The sequence below is a fragment of the Macrotis lagotis genome, chromosome 2 (assembly GCF_037893015.1).
Source record: "Macrotis lagotis isolate mMagLag1 chromosome 2, bilby.v1.9.chrom.fasta, whole genome shotgun sequence".
Lineage (NCBI taxonomy): Eukaryota > Metazoa > Chordata > Mammalia > Peramelemorphia > Peramelidae > Macrotis > Macrotis lagotis.
The window spans coordinates 322,505,990-322,525,576 of NC_133659.1; the positions used below are offsets into that span (position 1 = coordinate 322,505,990).

The 19,587-nt window shown below is 41.8% G+C and overlaps 1 protein-coding gene across 4 annotated transcripts in view; it reads left to right on the plus strand.

The window, feature by feature from the left end:
- The first annotated feature begins 3,109 nt into the window (after positions 1-3,109).
- The window catches only part of TXNRD1 (thioredoxin reductase 1), a 63,783-nt gene continuing 47,305 nt past the window's right edge, over positions 3,110-19,587 (plus strand). The window contains exon 1 of one of the 4 annotated variants that reach the window (XM_074226745.1): positions 3,110-3,211. The gene's annotated coding sequence lies outside the window, so the exon portion shown is untranslated. The other 3 variants (XM_074226747.1, XM_074226746.1, XM_074226744.1) reach the window with 3 other exon arrangements.

Genomic DNA, 19,587 nt, shown 5'->3' on the forward strand with positions numbered 1-19,587 from the left:
TAGCATATCCCTGCAATAAACTCCTTGCTTATCTCTCACTGGCTGACTTTCATTACTGAACATGCGGGACATGTCCGGCGGAGCTCCCCGAAGAGTTGTGTGAATTAAACTGAGACCCGGCTGCCCAGAGTGGACCGCAACAGATAACTTATACAAAGGCACCAAGGAGGGTGAGGTATATAATTTCTGAGGAACAGAGAGAAGGGAACATGACTAGTAAGCATTTGGGATAGGATTTGAATCCAGGGCTTTCTGACTCACAGGCTAGTCCTCACCCACTATTCCTTGATGCTATCTCTCAGTTTGCATAGTGCATTGAAACCATGTAAATATGGAAATCATTACCATCTTGCAATGCATTTGGCAGTCTGTGATCTAATGGGAGTGGTTTTTCCTTTCAGCAGGCCAGGTTGCACTCCCTCCACACCTTCTTTTGCTAGTTCATGACCTCTTCCCATCAATCCTCCTTGAAGGATCAACCTAGAATCCAAGCTGCATCTTAGAATTTTCCTAGAATGCTTTTGGCATTTTTATGAGAGGAATATCTCTTTTCTAAGTTCACGTGATGGATAATTGCTTCAAATATGTTTTCCACAATGCAGAAAATATGACGTTAAAAATCTGGGTATTATTATTGTGTTCAGGCATCAGAGAAAGTCTGAGTCTGAATTAGGATTCCAACAAGATTTCTTATAGGAAAAAAAATGCTGTCAAGGTTGACAGTGACATAATTGTTACATTTTGCAATTTTGCACATTCCACTCTGGCATAAAAGTTAAAGATAGACCCATAATCCTGTACTTCCTCCAGAGTCATCATTTCATACATTCACTAAGGAAACAAAGTCATCATACAAACGGTTTAGGTAAACTGTGTCAGGTTTATAGATTAAATTTTAGAAACTTCACAATAGGTTGTTTGAGGGTTTTCCATGTTTCCAACCACTCAGGAATAGCTGAGATTCTTCCCCTGACTTTAGCTTTTGAGTACATTGTTCATGCCACCGGACAGGTTTCTATTTTGTTTTCCCCAATGGAGAGCAGGAATTGCCTCAGTCTTTCTCTTGGGGCATGGTAAAAACTTACCTTTTTTTTTTTTATTCCTTTACTGATTCTCTATGACCATTATTACAAACAAAATAGTTGAAAATGTTGTATCTATAATTGTGAATAACTATTCCCAAGTCCTGTCTGGCTGTATTTTATGGTCTTGCTCCTAGAGGTGGACAGGACTGCAGAGGCCATTTAGGCCAATTCCTTCCTCTCCCCTGCCCTCCCATATTTTACAGTTGAGAAAACTGAGGCTCACACAGCTTAAAGACATTTGTCCAAGGTCATGCAGCTGGTAAATGTCAAAGGCAAGATTGAATCCTTAAATTTCCAGAGCTATCTTTCATTGAGCCATTTTGCCCTTTGGGTCACTTGCCATTTTTATTCTGAGGTCCAGAATCCTTCACTCTCCTACACAGGCCTCCTGGCACTTTCTCGGTGATATCATTCGTGTGACTTCTTTTTGAATTTTTTTTCATGTTACAAATTTATTTTCAAAACAAGCATTTCTATAACACAGTCCAATAAAAAGATTTCACATGAAACTCCAAATCTACCAGGTAAAACTATTTCTTTCAAATATGCAACAAAGTCATTCTATATATTTCTTTTTTTCCCCATTCCTCCAGAGATGGCTACCATTAGACACAAATATGTATGTATATTGCATATGATGATGTTTGTCCTTCATTCTCAGAGAAGACCATGACATCAGGGAGGTGAGGCCATGACAAGCGCATGAATTGGCTTTGGTTGGGGGGGGGAGAGCTGTGCTCAGTCACCAGCCTCACTTTCTCCTCTGGAGTCAACTGGGTCCAGTGACCAGGTATGAATTAGGACTGGAGATGGCAATCAGGGTTAAGTGGCTTCCCAAGGTCATACAAGTGTCAAGTGTCTGAGGTTGGATTTGAATTCCTGTCCTCCTGACTCCAAGGCCAGTGTACTGCACCCCTAGCTGCCCTAAATTTTATCCCTCTCTCTCTCTGTCTCTGTCTCTCTCTGTCTCTCTCTTGTAGCATATATATATATATATATATATATATATATATATATATATATATATATATATATATATGTATATATATATACTGTCCTCAGGGAGGTGATGCCATGCCATGTTATGCAAGTGAATTGGATTTAAGTGAGGTCAATCTTTAAAAAAAATCCCATATTAATTTCTTTCATTAAATATTTCCCAGTTACATTTTTAAAATAATAGAACATTTTGAGTTGTAAGTTGTCTCTTTCCCTCCTCCCTATCCATTATCCTTCAAAAAAGCAAGCAATATGATTTCCAATTATCCATGTGAAATCAAAGGGTGATCAAACAGCCAGCAGTTCTTATTTCTGAGGCTTCTGTAGCAACACGTTCTAGATTACCCAAGGCCTCGATCATAGTCCTTTGGGGACACCTATTATTAGCAGTTTTTCTCTTTTTCAAATTCTTCTGAGGTCTTAGATCCTTATTGCTCGCCTTAGGTCCCTCCTTGCTGGCTGGTGCCAGACTCCAGATTGGAAAGCCTACAAAAGGACTTGGTAAATCCAGACTGGGCAGGGCTTATGCTGGAGGGAGAAGCCTCCCCTTCCCTCTGGCTCATGTCCCCCTCTTTTATCTGGCTTCCTTCCCCCCTTTTCTCTCCAGATGATAGGAGTTAGATTTCCCCCCTCCTCCTGCCCTCAGGATTAGGAATCAAGGTTCTGGGTGGGAAGGGAAGTCCGGAGTTGGGATGAGATGGGGAGTTTATATCCGGCTTCACCACCTCACCCTCCCCAGGGGGAACCCCTAAATTGCCCTGAAAAGGCTAGAATTAGGGGAATGCCTGTGCCTAGGGGCAGAGATTTGGCTGTTTATGGCAAGCCCAGGTTTGTGATTTGTCCCGGTGGGAGGAAGCCCTTCTCCCCTCTCCCCTCCTTTGGAAGGGGGCAACTCAGGGAGCCCTAGGAGCCTCCAGTCTGCTAAGCCTCCCCGCTGGCTTTGTCTAAGAGAAAGCTACGTTTTTGCTTTGTCATTGTGACTCTGGCTTTCTGCCCATTTGGAAGGAGGTGAAGGAGGAGTGGCTTCTTCTCCTAGCTTAAAGGAACTTCAGGAAGCTGGCTGCACTTAGACCAACCTGGGGAGAGAACACAGCGGACCTGGGCTGAGGGTTGGGCTGACTCCCCAGGTAAGGGTGAGACCTCCAGCTCCTCCTCCTTGGCCCCCACGGGCATCTCACTCCTCTCTCTTCCCCAGCTCTTGGATGGTGATGCCAGGCTAAGCAGAAGCACATTCTGGGTCAGTTAGGAGGGGACGGGGTGGGTATCAGAGTGACTGGCCATGCCGGCAAGGTCGGGATGCCATCAGCTTGGGTTGGGAGGAGGGACATGCTCAGGAACAGTGGGGGTGAAGGATGAGCCATGTGGTCCAGAGCTGGAGGGTGAGACAAGCCAGAACATCCAGATGATGTCTGTCCCCTTCTCTTGCTAGTGTGTCCATCCTCTCCCTCTGGCTAGTGTGTCCATCCTCTCCCCCCTTTCCCTGGTTAATCAGCCTGTGAGGGAAACTGATGGCATAGTGGATTGAAGGGTGTGATCTTGAAATTCAGAAAGCGCTGGGTTTGAATTTTGGCATTCTGGGCATTGTTTTTCCTCATCTGTAAAGTGGGGCTAATAACCTCACCTCCTTCCTAGGGTTGTTAGTAGGGATTAAGTGAGATCAAGGACATAATGGGCTTATTTATACAAATATCAGCTATTCTATGTGCATGCTTGCTGGCTAATGAATAGTGTAGGGACCCTGATTTTTAAGTATTCCTTAGTACAATTTGTCATTTGTTTTGAATCACAGAGGTCCGGCCCTGTTGAAGTTTACCCACCTGTAAAATGGGGTTATTGGTTGGTATCTCATTTGAAGTGGCTTTATGTCAAAGGATCTGTAAAGGAGGGCTTTGGCTATGTCCCAGTGCCCCTGTGGGCAGGATTTAGTTATTTATGAAGGTATTTTCATTCTTACCTGAAAAAAGGTGGGATGGTGTAGGTGAAAGGGGGTTGGGTTTGGAGCTGGAGCGGCAGGCCCTGGCTTCCAATCCTGCCTTGTCCCAGTGAGACTCAGTTTCCACATCTGCAAGAGGAGTGGGGCTGGACTGGATTGACCTTCTAGTTTTAAATCCCAGATCACCCCTTTCAAGACATTTAAGACAATTTCTCAAGTGTCAGAGCCTCAGCTTTCTCATCAGCAGAATGGGGGTTAAAGCTTGTAAGGAAAGTGCTTCATCACTATGTAAATACCATTAATAATAATAATAATAATAATGATAAGTGCCAGGGATGGAGTGCCCTGAAGGTATGAACAATTCTTTTTTTAACCTAAGGTTTGATGTTTCAAAGGAACACCCAAGCACATTCTTAGTAAGATTTCTGCTTTTGCTGCGAAGTCCAAAGTTCTGTCTGTGCTATTTCAGGAAAACTTTTAATAATGGAGCCTCAAATTTCCTATTCCAGATTTTTTTGAATTGTGTTTGAGAGATGGGGTGGAACTAAGGAAGGAAAATTAGTTCCCTCCTAAATTAAAACTCTGGTGAAAACTCCAGTATCCATAACCAGCGTCCAATACTTGATGTTTAACTGTGTCCATCCTCAAACTCAGAAGTCCTGGGCTTGTCCTGGGTTTTTGTTTTGGGTGTGTGTGGGGGAAGGGTTAAACTCGCTTTGGCACCAAGGTTAAAATTCACGCTTCCTTGGAGCCTGAGTCACCGGGATCCTCTAGCCCCAGGCGAGGCTGGATTATAACTCCGAGAATGAAGTTCCAGAAGGTCATTCACACACGGACTGGGGAAGGAAGGAGAGTCACTGGAGATCGGAGGCCCTCCCTCTGGTGACTGACAGCCTGTGGCTGTCTTCTGAGAGCCGGGAGCCAGGGACTTGGGGCTCCCTAACTTTGTGTGCTGGAGGATGGCCAGAACCTCCAAGAAGTGAGGTACAAGTAACCTCACCCAGAAACCTTGGGACCTGGAACCACAGGAGGTAGGCAACCCCAGACCCATTCCCTGGTTCCCCACACCCAGGCCCCCGGGCTGTGCCGGGTCAGACTGGAGGAAATCTTCTGGGCAGGTTCTGGGGCTGCTTGTGGCCAAGGTGTGCCCTCAGATTGGGTCCCTGCGGGGACTGGGCTGCTGAGCTTCCCTGCCTTTTAGGAAATGGGGTTGGAAGAAGGTTTCAAGTTTTTAAACATAACCTTATTCCTCTCCCCCCTCCCACTTGCTCCTAAATAGGGTCATTTCTCTTCCACCTAAACCTGAACTTCCAGTTTAATTGTTACATTGTATCATAAAATAGTGGTTGTAGCTTTTCTTTTTTTTTAAAATAAGTTTATTTCATCCCCCCCCCCCCCCATGGTTTGCTGCTAAATAAGGTCCTTCTTCTTGTACCTGAAGGTGAACTTCTTCTTTAATTTGTTACTTTGTATCATAAAATAGGGGTTGTAGCTTTTCTTTTTTTAAATAAATTTATTTCATCCCCCCCATGGTTTGCTGCTAAATATGGTCCTTCTACATAAATGTGATTTTCCAGTTTAATTTAGCAAATATGGCTTTGTATCATGAAATGGGGTTTATGAAAGTTTTTTTAAAATTAAGTTTATTTTCCTCCCTATCGTTTGCTGCTAAATATAGTCATTCCTCCTCTCCATAAACATGAACTTCAGTTTAATGTAGTAAATGCGACTTTGTATCATAAAATAAGGTTGTAGGTTTTCTTTTTTTTAATAAGTTTATTCCCTCCCCCCATAGTTTGCTGTTAAATATAGTCATTCATCTTCTACATAAATGTGACCTTCCAATTTAACTCAGCAAATAGGACTTTGTATCATGAGATGGGGTTTATGAAATTTTTTTTTAATTAAGTTTATTTTCCTCTCTATCATTTGCTGCTAAATACAGTCATTCCTCCTCTCCATGAACATGAACTTCAGTTTAATATAGTAAATGCAACGTTGTATCATAAAATAAGGTTGTAGGTTTTCTTTTTTTTTAATAAGTTTATTCTGCCTCCATGGTTTGCAGCTAAACATAGTCATTCATCTTCCACATAAATTTGAATTTCTCTAATTTAGCAAATAGGACTTTGTATCATGAAATGGGGTTGTTAAGAAGGTTTTCTTTTTTAAAAATTATCAGCTTATTTTTCCCCCTTTTGGTTTGCTGCTAAATACAGTAACTATGCTCCATAAACATGAAGTTCCAGTTTAATTTAGCAAATGTTACTTTGCATCATGGACTGGGATTATAAAGAGGTTTTTTAAATAATCTTATTCCCCCTATGGTTTGCTGCTAAATATAATTCCTCTTCTACATAAACCAGTTTGATTTAGCAAATATGACTTTGCATCATGAAATGGTATTGTAAGATTTTTTTTTAATAAGCTTATTTTCCCCCCATGGTTTGCTGCTAAATATAATTTCTTTTCTACATAAACCCAAACTTCCAGTTTAATTTAGCAAATATGCCTTTGCATCAATGGAGTTATAAGATGATTTTCTTTTTTTTTAAATATAAGTTTATTTCTCCCTCTTTGGTTTGCTAAATAGTGTGTCTTCTACATAAACATGAACTCTCAGTTTAGTTGAGCAAATGTTAACTTTGCATCAAGGATTGGGGGTTGGGGTAGTATAAAGAAAGCTCTAGAAATGATCATCAGGAAACTTGGATTTGTTTCCACAATTTCACCCTCTGTGGTATAGCTACAGCTCAGGACTGTTAGTTTTCTTTCTTTCTATTTTTATTTAATTGCTATAAAATCCGTAGCCCAAAGGCCTTGGGTTGGGTGGGGGAGGGACCAAAACTCTCCGAGCACTCTTGCGGGGTGATAGAGGAAAATTGCAAAGCTCTTTGAAGAAATCAGTTTCCCATCAGCCCCCTCGGTAGCCCAGAGCCTGTCGGGAGGGAGCTGGTGGTAGCCGAGGAGGAAGAAATAACCTCTGTGGGGCATGCTAGAGAACAGTCCTCCTGATCCAGAAAGAGGTGAGTCAGGGCCATGGGAAGAAGAGATGCTGGGCTGGAGATGCTCCTGTACCTGGAGAAGGAGGAGCAGGGGCTGGGGCAGGAGCAGGAGGGGAAGTCTGGGGGAAAGATTATCCTCAAATCTTTTCCCGCCTCCTCTGGCCAAGACTCTGCTCCCCTCCCCCATTTCTGGATTGAAAGAATAAATTCCTGTTTTTTTCTGGATCCCTTAGAGTATCCAATTCCGTTTCTTTCAAGCTTAGCCTTTTCAAGGTATGGACTTCCCCAGGATTATGGCTGCTGGTTTCTTATAATTCAGAGGAGGGGGGTGGGAAGAGGGGTGGGGGGGGTGGGGAGGGCAGGACATAGGTGCTGGTATTTGATGACATTCTGCCTCGTGCCATCTAGATGGTCTCCTGATCCTGAAATCTTGAAACTAGTGGCTATCAGCTCAAGCTGCTTTGAAGAGAAATCAGGTGTCCTTAGTGTGCTTAGACGCCCCCTCCCCTTCCCCAAGTAGCTTTAACTACTGCAGTTCCCCTCTGCCAGAGGGGCTGATCTCTTTGTTTGAGCATGTGAAGACTCATCTGTTAAACTTCTCAGCTGCCGGGTCCATATGTGTGGTCTCATTTTGCAGCCTCTGGGTTTAGAAGAAAAGAAAAATAACCCCCACCTCAAAGGGACGTTTTACTTTTTTGGAGAGAGCCAGGGCGAAGGAATGCCAGGAGCTCAGGGGCAAGCAGTCGGTGGGTTAGGAAAGAGTTAAGGCAGCATGGAACATCCTGGCTCTGCAGCTAGGTGGTCATGTTCCAAATAATAGCACTCCAGTCTATTACTATCCATGGCCCAGGACAGGTTGCTCAACTTTTTCTGGGCCTTAGCTCAACTTCCTTGTAAAATCTATAGAAAGAGGAGATTAGACTGGATCAGGAGACTTTTGTTTTTACCTTTGTTTTTGTTTGTTGGTCACGGACCCTTCTAAAATCATTTAAAAATGATTTTTAAATATAAAATAAAATGCATAGAATTACAAAGGAAATGAATTATCTACTCAATCCACCCCAGGTTAAGAGCCCCTGAGCCAATTGAACTTCAGTAACCCCAAGAACCACAAGTATAACATGAGACAAGGAGGAAGGGCACCTCCATTGTAGTTGGAGGGTTTCATTCAAACCTACCACTAGTGATAACTGGTTGGTTCCTTAGTCTCTGAGTCTCAGTTTCCTCATCTGTAAAAGGAGGGGCCTGCATGGGATGGCCTCTGAGGTCCCTTCTTGATCTGAGTCTATGAACATATTATGACCCCCTTTACAAATTACTTCCTTTTATCTACTAAGCCTATGAATGTATGACCCTTTCCTTCTAAGTTGATGAATGTTTGACCCCCCCCTTACAAGTTACTTCAAATCTATGACTTCCCTCCTTTTCAAGTTACCTCCTTCTAAGTCTATGAAAGTATGACTCCCCCTCCTTTACAAGTTATTTGTTCTAAATCTATGAATGTATGGCTCCTTTAAGTTTATGAATGTATGCCCCCCCCATAGGTCACCTTCTTCTTAGCCTGTGAATGTATGACTCCTCCCTTTACAAGTTGCTTCACTCTAAGTCTATGAATGTATGACCACCCCTTTAGAAATTATGTCTAAGTCTATGAGCATATGAGCCCCTTTATGACTTACTTTTTTGTGCCTCAGTTTCCTCACCTGTGAAATGAGGCTGTTGAACTAGATGACCTCCCTGAAGTCTGTGAGCTGATCTAGATTGTAACTGCCTGAGGGCAGAGTCTGCTTTCTTTTTTTTGCTTGTATAAATAACATATCACAGAATTTCTCTGGCATCTAATAAGTGAGGCCTCTCATTGTGTCCCTGGCACAGTCCCTGGTGTTTTTTTAGAGAGAAATGTTTGTGACTGCTTAATAGACACTTGTCTTTTACCCCTGAACCCTCCCAGAAAACCCTCTGTACTTGTCTAGAATCTCTAATAACATTCTTGTTTGTGTAACTGTTTTAAAGGACAGGAAGTATGTGGTATCTGATTTTGGGCACAAATCCCGATGGAGTTGCTACTTGTGTGGGCCTGCCCAGGTCTCTTAACCTTTATGGATCCTTTTCCTGAATGAAGGATGAACAACAATGGGCCTTAGTTTCCTGCTATTGTAAACTGAAGGACTTGAGTTTCCAGCTCTAAATCAACCATTTTTTAACCTCTTCATCCTGTTACCTTGTCCAAAGTACTTGGCACCACAAACAAATATTTGCTGAATAAATATATCTTTCCTTTCTTTTGAGGTGGCAGATAGTGTTAGACCCCAAGTCCATAAGACCCGGGTTTTGTTTTATTTTGGATTTTTTTCATGACAGTGGTTTTTAAGTGACTTGCCCAAGGTCACAAGCTAAGCAAGTCTTCAGTTTCTGAGACCCCATTTGAACTCAGGTCCTCCTGACTCCAGGGCCAATGCTCTATCCACTGTGCCATCCAGATGGGCAAAGGCCTGGGTTTGAATCCTGTCTCAGACAAATTATTAACATGTGGACCTCACTTTCCTTTCATAAAATTTCTAATCCTCTGGTTAATAGAATAATAATCCCCAGCTTGGTCAGTCATAAATGGCTGTGTATGACGTCCTTACATGCGTTTGATCTGCCTAGAATTCCATTCATCTCTTGTTTGATTCAGAGCATCATTGAAAAGTCACATGGACTTAAGAGTGTGGGAATCGGGGTTATTTGTGTTACTTAACTCCCTAGGATCACAGAGCAGAGAATTTAGAACTGGAAGAAGGCTGGACCTAGATCAGCTGGCCCAACATCCTCCTTCGACTGGTTTGGAAGCCCAAGATCCTAAAGGCAATAAATCATCCTTGAGGCTGCTTGGTGGAATTTGAACCCGAGTCTGATGCATCACTCAGGGATGTTTCTGCTATAGCTTGCTCTCCCTGAGTATAAACATTGGGTGAAAGCTAGTGGACTCATTCTCCCACTAGCTCATAGTGAAAAGACTCCCCCCTCCCCAGGTGTAGTTTTAATTTGGTTATTTTCAAATAAAGTATAAATTGGAGAGCTGCTCATTTTAAATTCAAAAGGATGAAATATGAATCCCTGACCCCCCCAAAAAAAATCAAAGAAGAAATAAGATTGGGGAGATTAAGGGAATTGATCTTGTTGGTGTTCAGTCTTTTTTTTATTTTATTTTACAGATGAGTAAACCTAGACCCAAAAAGTAAAAGAGACTTGTTTATTTTCACATAGATAGGAGCAGTCGCAAGATGGATGGAGCCTTTTGTTGTCTTATATATTTTTTCAGTTGTGTCTGACTTTTCGTGATGCCATTTGGGATTTTCTTGGTGGTGTTTTTGGAGTGGTTTGCCAATTTTCTTCTTCAGATCATTTGACAGATGAGGAAACAGAGACAAAACTTGTTCTGGGTCCCTCAGCTAGTAAAGTGTCTGAGAGCAGATTTAAACAGAGGAACAAGTGTTCCTGAATCCAGACCTGGCACTCTTATCTACTACCTCTATAGGTGATTTAGAGTGAGAGGGACTTTGTTGTCTAACAATTTGTGACCCCCATGGACCATACTCTCCTATTCTGTCCATGGCATTTTCTCTGCTGAGATGCTCCAGGGTTCGTTATTTCCTTTTCCAGCTCATTTTACAGATGAGGAAACAAGACAAACGGAGCTGAGTGACTTGTCCGGGGGTCACATAGTCAGGAAGTGTTTGAGGTCAGATTGGAACTCAGGTCTTCCTCACTCCAGGCCTTCTTTCCAGTGCACCACCTAACTTTACAAGAAGATTTTTAGTGGATTGTGAAGATCTTTGGCTCTCTAGGCTTCTTTCTGGCCATAATTAGGGTATGAGTGGTTGTTTAGGAAACAGTTTTTAGGAAAAGTGGGCTTTAGGAAAGTAGGAAAGGGAATATAGTAACTAGACTTGATTTCATTGATAGAAGAAACTCTTTTTACTAATGAATGTTGGTATCCTCTCAACAATTTATATTCTTTGAGTTACCAGAGGTCAGCCTAAGAGGTGTAGTGATGTGCTGAGGATTGTGTAGCATTTATCAAAGAAAAGACTAGAATACCAGCTTTCTTGGTTCCAAAGTCAAACACTACCCTGCTTATCTTAAAGAAAGTAGTAGATAAGGGAACAGCCTGGAATCAGGAGGACCTGAGTTCAAATTCCTGCCTCAGACAATTACCTAGCTGTGTGACCTTAGGAAAGTCCCTTATCCCCATTACCTTGCAAAGAAAAAAAAGGAAGTAACTGATCTAAAATGGATTGCTAATTAGTTTGACTTTTAGTATAATGGAAAGCTTAAGGTCTTCCCACCCTGTTTGGGGACCATTCTTCCTCTGTTCCTCCCTAGATTCCCCCAGTTATTCAGCCTTCATCTCTGTTTGACATTTGGATATGGTGGTCATTCTTTTGCTTTGTGGGACAAAGCTTCCATACTGGATGGAAGCACCTTGACTGAAACTGGAAAGGAGATTAGAAAAAGAGAAAAGTTATGGTCATGGTCTTTGGTTTGGAGTCTTTTGGTCTGGTCTTTCTCACTTATTAGTTGTGTGACCTTGGATCAGTCATATTCTTGGACTCACTGTCCACTCTTCCAGTCCCAAGTATCAACACACTGAGCATATTCCCAAATCTGGGATCCTCACTTCCAGAACATCCTCTTCCTTCCTTTCTCTAATGGGTATTGATTTCCTCTCCTCCAACTATGTTGTATGCATCCATCTATGTCATACTCCCTCCTTCCTTCCCCAAGAGTATACATTTTTTGAGGGCATGTGTTTTTCTTCTGCTTATTGGATGACTTGACCCTTCTTTTTTCTTTTGTTTTAGATTTTTCAAGGCAGTGGGGTTAAGTGGCTTGCCCAAGGCCACGTAATTATTAAGTGTCTGAGGTCGGATTTGAACCCAGGTACTCCTGACTCCAAGGCTGGTGCTCTATCCACTGCGCCACCTAGCCGCCCCTCTTCTTTTTCTTTTTAACCCCACACAATACCTGCCATTTGAGATTGAAGTTTGGAAGGCCAGGCATTTAATCCAATCCCCTCATTTTGCGGAGGAGAAAACGGAGATTCCCTTTTAGTAAAATGACTTTGCCAAGGTCCCATGGCTAGTTCTTGGCAGAGAGAGGTTGAGCTCAGGTGTACCCGTTGCAAATCCTGCCTTTCTCCTTTGAACTCCTTGGCCTCCCTCATTACTGTACAATAGGTGAGGACGCCCAGATTATGAAAGAGCATCTTGTTCCTGTTTAAAAAGTCATTTTAATCTTTTCGTCTCATACTGGAAGGTAACCCTTTTGTTGCTTTTTGCCCTTGTCAATTTAAGACGCCCATTGATTGTGAGATAAAAATGTGGTAGGCGTTTATGGTTGGGGTGATAGAGTCAGGGAGAGATTACAAGATTCTCAGGAATGGCAGTCCATTCTTGAAATGATCAAAGGTCACATGGCCCATTAATAATCCTGACACTGGATTAATTTATGAATTCCAAGTGACAGGCTAAAACAGAAGGGGGAGGGAGACTCCATTTCCTGCTTTTGATACAGTCCTGAGTCATGGTCCTTTAGATATCTGTTGTCAACAGGAGCCAGATTTGGCCCCATCCCATACTGGAAGGAGCTCTGAATTTGGAATCAGAGGACGGGAAAGCAGTGCGGTATAGTAAAAACAGCATTGAAACTGAAGTTCAAATCTTGACTCTGCCTGGTGGTATGGTGGTTGGCCTCTGTCCCTAGAGGCAGGAAGGACTCCAACCTTGTGACCCTGTGCAGGTTGGCTCTCTTGGTTTCCTTTTCCCCCATCTATAAAATGGAGATGATAGATTCCTATCTCAAAAAGTGGTAAAGATCAAATGAGAAAATGTATGTAAAAACATTTTCCCAACCAGTGTTGTGGGAATTTCCAGGGTCTTTAACTGGCTACCGCCCAAATATGCTAGTACAGGAGACAGACAGGGGAACAAACTGCAGTTTATTCATTCAAGAATGTGAGACTTTGTTGTGGTAGACATCTCTCAGTTCAGGCACACATGTTCACCATGGCTCTCCCTTTATTTAGCTTTCTCTTTTCCTCTCTTCCTCTACCGTCTCCTCTTCTCCCCTTCTCTTTCTGTTTCTTTTCCTTCTTTCAGTCTCTCCCTCCCTCTCTCTCCCTTTCTCCCTCCACTATAGTCCAGGATTGTTGCCTAGAAAATCCAAAATGAGGTCAGGAAGGGTAGGATATGACTGAAAAACAGCTCAGCAACAAAAAAGGACCTTTCCAGCGTCAAATCTGGCATCAGGGTATGAATGCCCGTTATTCCTCACTTACTATCTGTGTGACCGTAGGCCTGTTCTGAGTCTCTTTCTTCATCAAGAGAGGGCTGACCTCTAGGATACTTGGATCTCCTGGAGCTGGCACCCTGGCACCTTCTGTGTCTGCCAGGGCTTACTTGTCAGAACACCTGATATCCAGTAGTGCTTAATAAATGCTGATTGATTGATTTTTTCCATCATTCATCTATCAATTAGCTTTGGATGAATGATGAACAGTCCCTGTCCTCCTAAAACTTTTCACCAGGAGACTACAGCTCAGATAAGCAAATATAGGTGGTCTGAGAGCTGGGAGGGTGGAGTGGATGGGGACTTTGGTCCATGAGCTGAGCCTCAGTGGGAGCTATGAATTGAAAGCAGTCCTTAGGAGGATGATGGCCTAATTTTGGGAGACCTTCAGCTTCATGATAGGCAAGGGCTATCAAAGCAATGTCATCCTGGGTGAAGGGAGTTTAGATCTGCCTATAATATTAATTCCATAACGCTTGTAGATTTGCCAAATGCTTTCCTCAAAGGTTATTCCCATTTTATTGGCGAGGGGGATTGAGACCTAGTAAAGTTACTATCCATTTTGTCTAGTGTTCCCTGCCCTTTGTCTGAAGAAGGATTTGAACCTTCATCTCTTGATTTCAAGTTCAACATTTCATCTGGACCTCGAGCATGTTGAGGGTTCTACCAGCTAGAACTCTCATTCCTCTTGGCTTTTTTGTGGATAGGGAAACAAGGAGTGGATATTGGTGTTTTCCCCATCCCCCTACCACCTAAGTGGACTTGATTGCAAGGGGGGTTTCCACCCACTTCTTTTGAAGTTTGCTTCATGCTTTCTTAGGCCTACCATGGACAGGAACAGAAAACATGGGGTACAGGCATGTCCCAGCTGGCTCAATAGCTTTGGGCTAGATGGGTAGGCAGCTGGTCTCCTGAGAATCCCCCATAAAATGGGATTACTAACTTTATAAGTATGTAGCTAGGATTAATTAATTTCCTAAGTAGTTTTGAGATCTTCAAATGAAAGATTGTCTTTAGAACAAATTAATATGGGGCGGCTAGGGGGCACAGTGGATAAAGCACCGGCCTCGGAGTCAGGAGTACCTGGGTTCAAATCCGATCTCAGACACTTAATAATGACCCAGCTGTGTGGCCTTGGGCAAGCCACTTCACCCCATTGCCTTGTAAAAACCTAAAAATAAAAAAAAAAAGAACAAATTAGTATTATACCCAGCCTGAACTCTTTAAACCAGGAGGCAGGAACATTGGCTTATCTTTCCTGAGCTTCTCCGATGTGGAGTTTGCTAGATCCAGGTGACTTTTTGGAAGTTTGAAGGATTCAGATCTTATCCCTGATGCTTATTAGCTGTGAGACCCTGAGCAACTCCCTTCACCTCTGTCTGCCTCATTCCTTCATCTTTAAAAGGGGGATAAGAACTGAGATAATAATTATAAAGCACTTAGCATAGTGCCTGAATTCTGAGTGCTATGTAAATATTAGCAAACTATCATTGTTATTATAACTTTTGCATCTTAAGTGCTGAGTAAATGCTGGCTAATTTTATTGCTGTTATCACCTGGCCTTATCAATTAACCAATAAACACTTGTTATATATATGCCAGACTCTGCACAATACAAATACGAACAAAAGCCCCTGTCCTCCAGGAGCTTCCATTCTTTATTTTTTGTATTGTTATTATTATTATTATTTAGTTTTTGCAAGGCAATGAGATTAAGTGGCTTGCCCAAGGCGACAGAGCTGGGTCATTATTAAGTGTCTGAGGTGGGATTTGAACTCAGGTCCTCCAGGGCTGGCGCTCTATCCACTGCGCCACCTAGCTGCTCCTGTTTATTTTTGTTGTTAGTTTTCATTCTAATGGTGGTAGACCATACATGAAAAAAAAGTTGGAAACTGTAGCTATGTGTGTGTGCAAATTAATTTGTTACTCAGTCAACAAACATTTATTAATGAGCATCTATTAATTGCCTACTGTATACCAGGGGCTGGAGCTACAAAGACAACAAGAAACCATCCTTTCCCAAAATGAGTTGAGAACACTGCAAATTTGAAGCACCTGGTTGTCACTCTTACCATTGACCCTGTGACCCAGGCATTTCACCTCTTGGTGCCCCCAGGTGTCATTCTAAGAGTGAAAGCTATCTGGGAGTGGCCATCTGCTCCAGTGGATGGAGATTCCATACTGGGACTCTTTAAAGAAACTACACCCTCAGCTCTTCTCCTTCCTCTATTTTCCCCACATGTCACCAGTTTTGAAGACTGGCACGGTCACATTTTTCTTGAGATGCAAGCATTATTCAGTCAATTATCAGTCATTTATTAAGTACCTAGGCTGTCGGCCAGACGCATACTTAGAGTAGGCATTTCCCCTTTCCCCTCCAAATCCTTAATGGAGTTATAGTCATCAGTTTTATCTCAACATTTAAAAAGAGTAAGCAAAGCTGGCATATCACCTGTAGGGGAATAGGGGGAGGAAACAGAGCATTGGATTCCATGGCCTCTCAGCTCCAAATTATTTATGAATCATGAAGCTTGTTTTATAATTCACCTGACCTTTTGAAATCTAGTGCCAGAATGAAGAGAACAGATGATTTTGTTTTCTTTCTCGGTTGATGTTTGTAATTGCCACCCCCCCAGTGGTATCTGCACATTTGTACCCGTCTCCTCTTATGGCGTGTAACCGCCTTGAGGTCAGGAATTATTTCATTTTTCTCCTTTGTCATCCCAGCACTTAGCATGATGATCCTCATAGAGAGATACTTCATACATGCTTTTGCATTGAGGGTAGAACTTCGTTTTTTCATCCTTGGAGTACGGCATCATCTTCTTGCCATAGGGAGTCAAAAAATTAAATGGAGAATTTCTATGTCTTTTGGCAAAGATCAATGAATTCTATCTCTGTAACTTAAACATTTAAGAGCAGTTTTAGCCCGCAAAAGTTGAATTTTTCTTTTGAGATTTCTTTTTAGAATTAAATAGCTCCTACATACCTTAGGTGAATGGGAGCTAACTTGTAATATATGTACAAGAGTCACTACTGATACAGAAACAATAGCTTCCATTTAGAGAGTGGTTTACAATTTCAAAGTGATTTTCTTGTTATCTCCTTACAGGGAGGTAGGTAGGCTATTATTAGGTGGGGTAAATAAGACTCTCTGGCTGCTGGGGCCACTGTGGGTGTGAGAACAGGTTTCCCCCAAAGATATACTATTGTTGTATAGCTCCATCTGGCCTTAAAAAAAGGTTTCCTTGGGCTAGCCTGGGAACCAAATAGCATTTATGACATTGCTTCTGTGGGAAACCACCATGTGACTGGAACTCTCTTGTACTCTGCAGCTCCCCCCCTAGGAGTTTACAATCCATTTGGAATTGGAGTTCATACTTTTATGGGAATATAATCACAAGGTGTTTTTGTTTTTAGAAAAAATGCAGAAGGGAGTAAAGAGTTCTCTATCAACATTACTGGAATAGATCACAGAGAACATGGTCAGGCAATAAAATGAGTATTTGGCTGTCCTTATTTTTTTGAAACTGATATGGTATTTCAATTTAAAACAAATTACACATTCTTTTGAGTCTGCCACTCCTAACACAGTCCTTTGTTGGTTGTCTGCCAGAATAGATTAAGAATCCTGAATTTGGAGGCAGGAAGTCATGGGTTCGAATGTCTCCCTTGCCAGTCAGTAGTTGGATGATTGATGCCATGCCTCTCAGACAGCCATCTCTCATGGACTAGATTACTTGCCAAAACCACCACGGGTTTATACTATGCTTGGGCTTCATTGGTGTTTAGTCATGACTACAAGGTTTGAGTCATTCAAATATCTACAGTAATAAGAATGAGGATGATGACCTGTGTGAAGGTTACAGAGAGGTTTCTATACAGTCCCCTCTGAATCTTGGGATCATACTATTAAAAAAAATAGCCCCCCCCCCCCAATTTACAGATGAGCAAGCAAGATCATTGATTCATCCAAGACCTATGCAGGGAGTCATTAGCAGTGGGACATTTTGCATCCAGGTCTTCTGACACCAAATCCACTTTTCTCTTCCATGACATCATGCTGTTCTATTAAAATATTTGATAAATATTGCATTTTTTTTTTCTGGTCAGATATCTCATAGATTCAAAAACTGGTAGAACTGAAAGGGATTTTAAAGATTACCTGGTTCATTGGTTCAAAAGGTCTTCAAGATCAAAACTATTTTCACCATAATACTAAGGCCTTTTAATTTCAAATATGGTAAATCTCCATAGATAATCCACATTAAACAAAAGCTTTTGGGGAGTCCTTGGTTTTTTTTTTTTTTGGCAAGGCAATGGGGTTAAGTGGCTTGCCTAAGGCTACACAGCTGGGTATAATTATTAAGTGTCTGAGGTCGGATTTGAACTCAGGTCCACCTGACTCCAGGGCCGGTGCTCTATCCACTGTACCACCCAGCCTCCCTGGATTTTTTTTTTAAGAGTGTAAAGACTAAAAATCTGATTGACTCTTAAACTTTCTTTTTTAGAATAGCAGACTGAGTTCTGGAAGGGGGGATCTCTCTGGCTGTCTGTCAAAGCAAATAATATAAATAAAGGGCTCAGCAAACCATAAAATAGTTTGCATAAATGGAAGCTTCTGGTTCAATCTAATTTTTTTTTTAAGAAATGAGAAAACCGCGACCCAGGTGCTTTGTTATTTCCACTCTACTTGCAGCACCTTGAGATTCATGTTGTCCGATGGGTGTTTTCCTGGCTCGGGTGCAGATACCTTTCCTGGGCTGATTCAGAATTGCTCTGCCACAATGTTTTATCATACTATTGGTCTGGTCTTAAATAAGATCACAGAGCAAATCATTCTGGGCTGCCACCTTGGATGGGGGCCATGGGTAGGCTCCAGCTTGTTTGTACTTGTAGCTGTCTAGCACGTGGTGATGAATCCCTTGTCTTCTTGGGGAAATACCTCCAGGGGCGTGGATCATAAAGGGAGAGCAAGAATCTTGAAAAAACCTTAAGTGGAGATTTAAGTGCTGGTTTGTTTTTTTTCTTTCTGAAGTATCTCAATTTAGGAATTTTGCTGTCAGGTACTTAGTCATTACTTGATTACTTTTAAGTGTTTTATGCCTGAAATAATAAATACTAATACCACTTTCTTTTTTTTTTCTATGTGACTGTGCCAGCATCAAATGACTTGCCCAAGGTCACATAACTAATAAGTCTAAATGTCTGAAGCCTCACTTGAATTCAGGGCTGGGGCTTTATCCACTGAGCCACCTAGCTGCCCTATGGATACCATTGAAAGTATTTATATTAGGGGGGTGGCTAGGTGGTACAGTGGATAGAGCACCGGCCCTGGAGTCAGGAGGACCTGCCTTCAAATCTGGCCTCAGACACTTAATCATTACCTAGCTGTGTGGCCTTGGGCAAGCCACTTAACCCCGTTTGTCTTGCAAAAATCTAAAAAAAAAAAGATTATTATAATTCTATTTTTGCATAGACATTTTAAATATAATTATAAATAGATTTTATAATTTCATTTTGAAATAAGAATTTTCCCATAGTATTTTTTTCTTTGTCTTAGGGACACTTGATACAGTTTGGTTTTTTGGAATATTCTTAAAAATTTCTTGTAACTGAGGAATAGTGGCTATTAAAAATATTTCTTATTAACATATAATGATATTTCATATTAATATTTTATTTCCAAATAAAGGGTATCTGAAAAGTCTAAAAATTGCACCCTCTGTATCTTTCTTTTCACTATTCTCTTAGTAATTCATTCTATATTTCTATATATTCTATATTTGTTGTTTGATCATTTCAGTTGTATCCAACTCTTTTTTTTAGGTTTTTGCAAGGCAATGGGGTTAAGTGACTTACCCAAGGCCACACAGCTAGGTAATGATTAAATGTCTGAGGTCAAATTTGAACTCAGGTCCTCCTGACTCCAGGGCCGGTGCTCTATACACTGTGTCACCTAGCCGCCCCTTGTATCCAACTCTTGATGACTCCATTTGGGGTTTTCTTGGCAAAGATACTGAAGTGGTTCTCCATTTCTTTGTCCATCTCTTTTTATAGTTGAGGACGCTGAAGTAACTAGGGTGAAGTAGCTTGCTTGAGGTCACACAGCTAATAAGTATCTGAACTTGAACCCTAGCCCCACCACTGAGCTGTCCATCCCTTATAATCATGAATTAAAAAGAAAGAGGGAGAGGAAAAATCAGTTTGGCAATATTAGCAAGTTATCAGT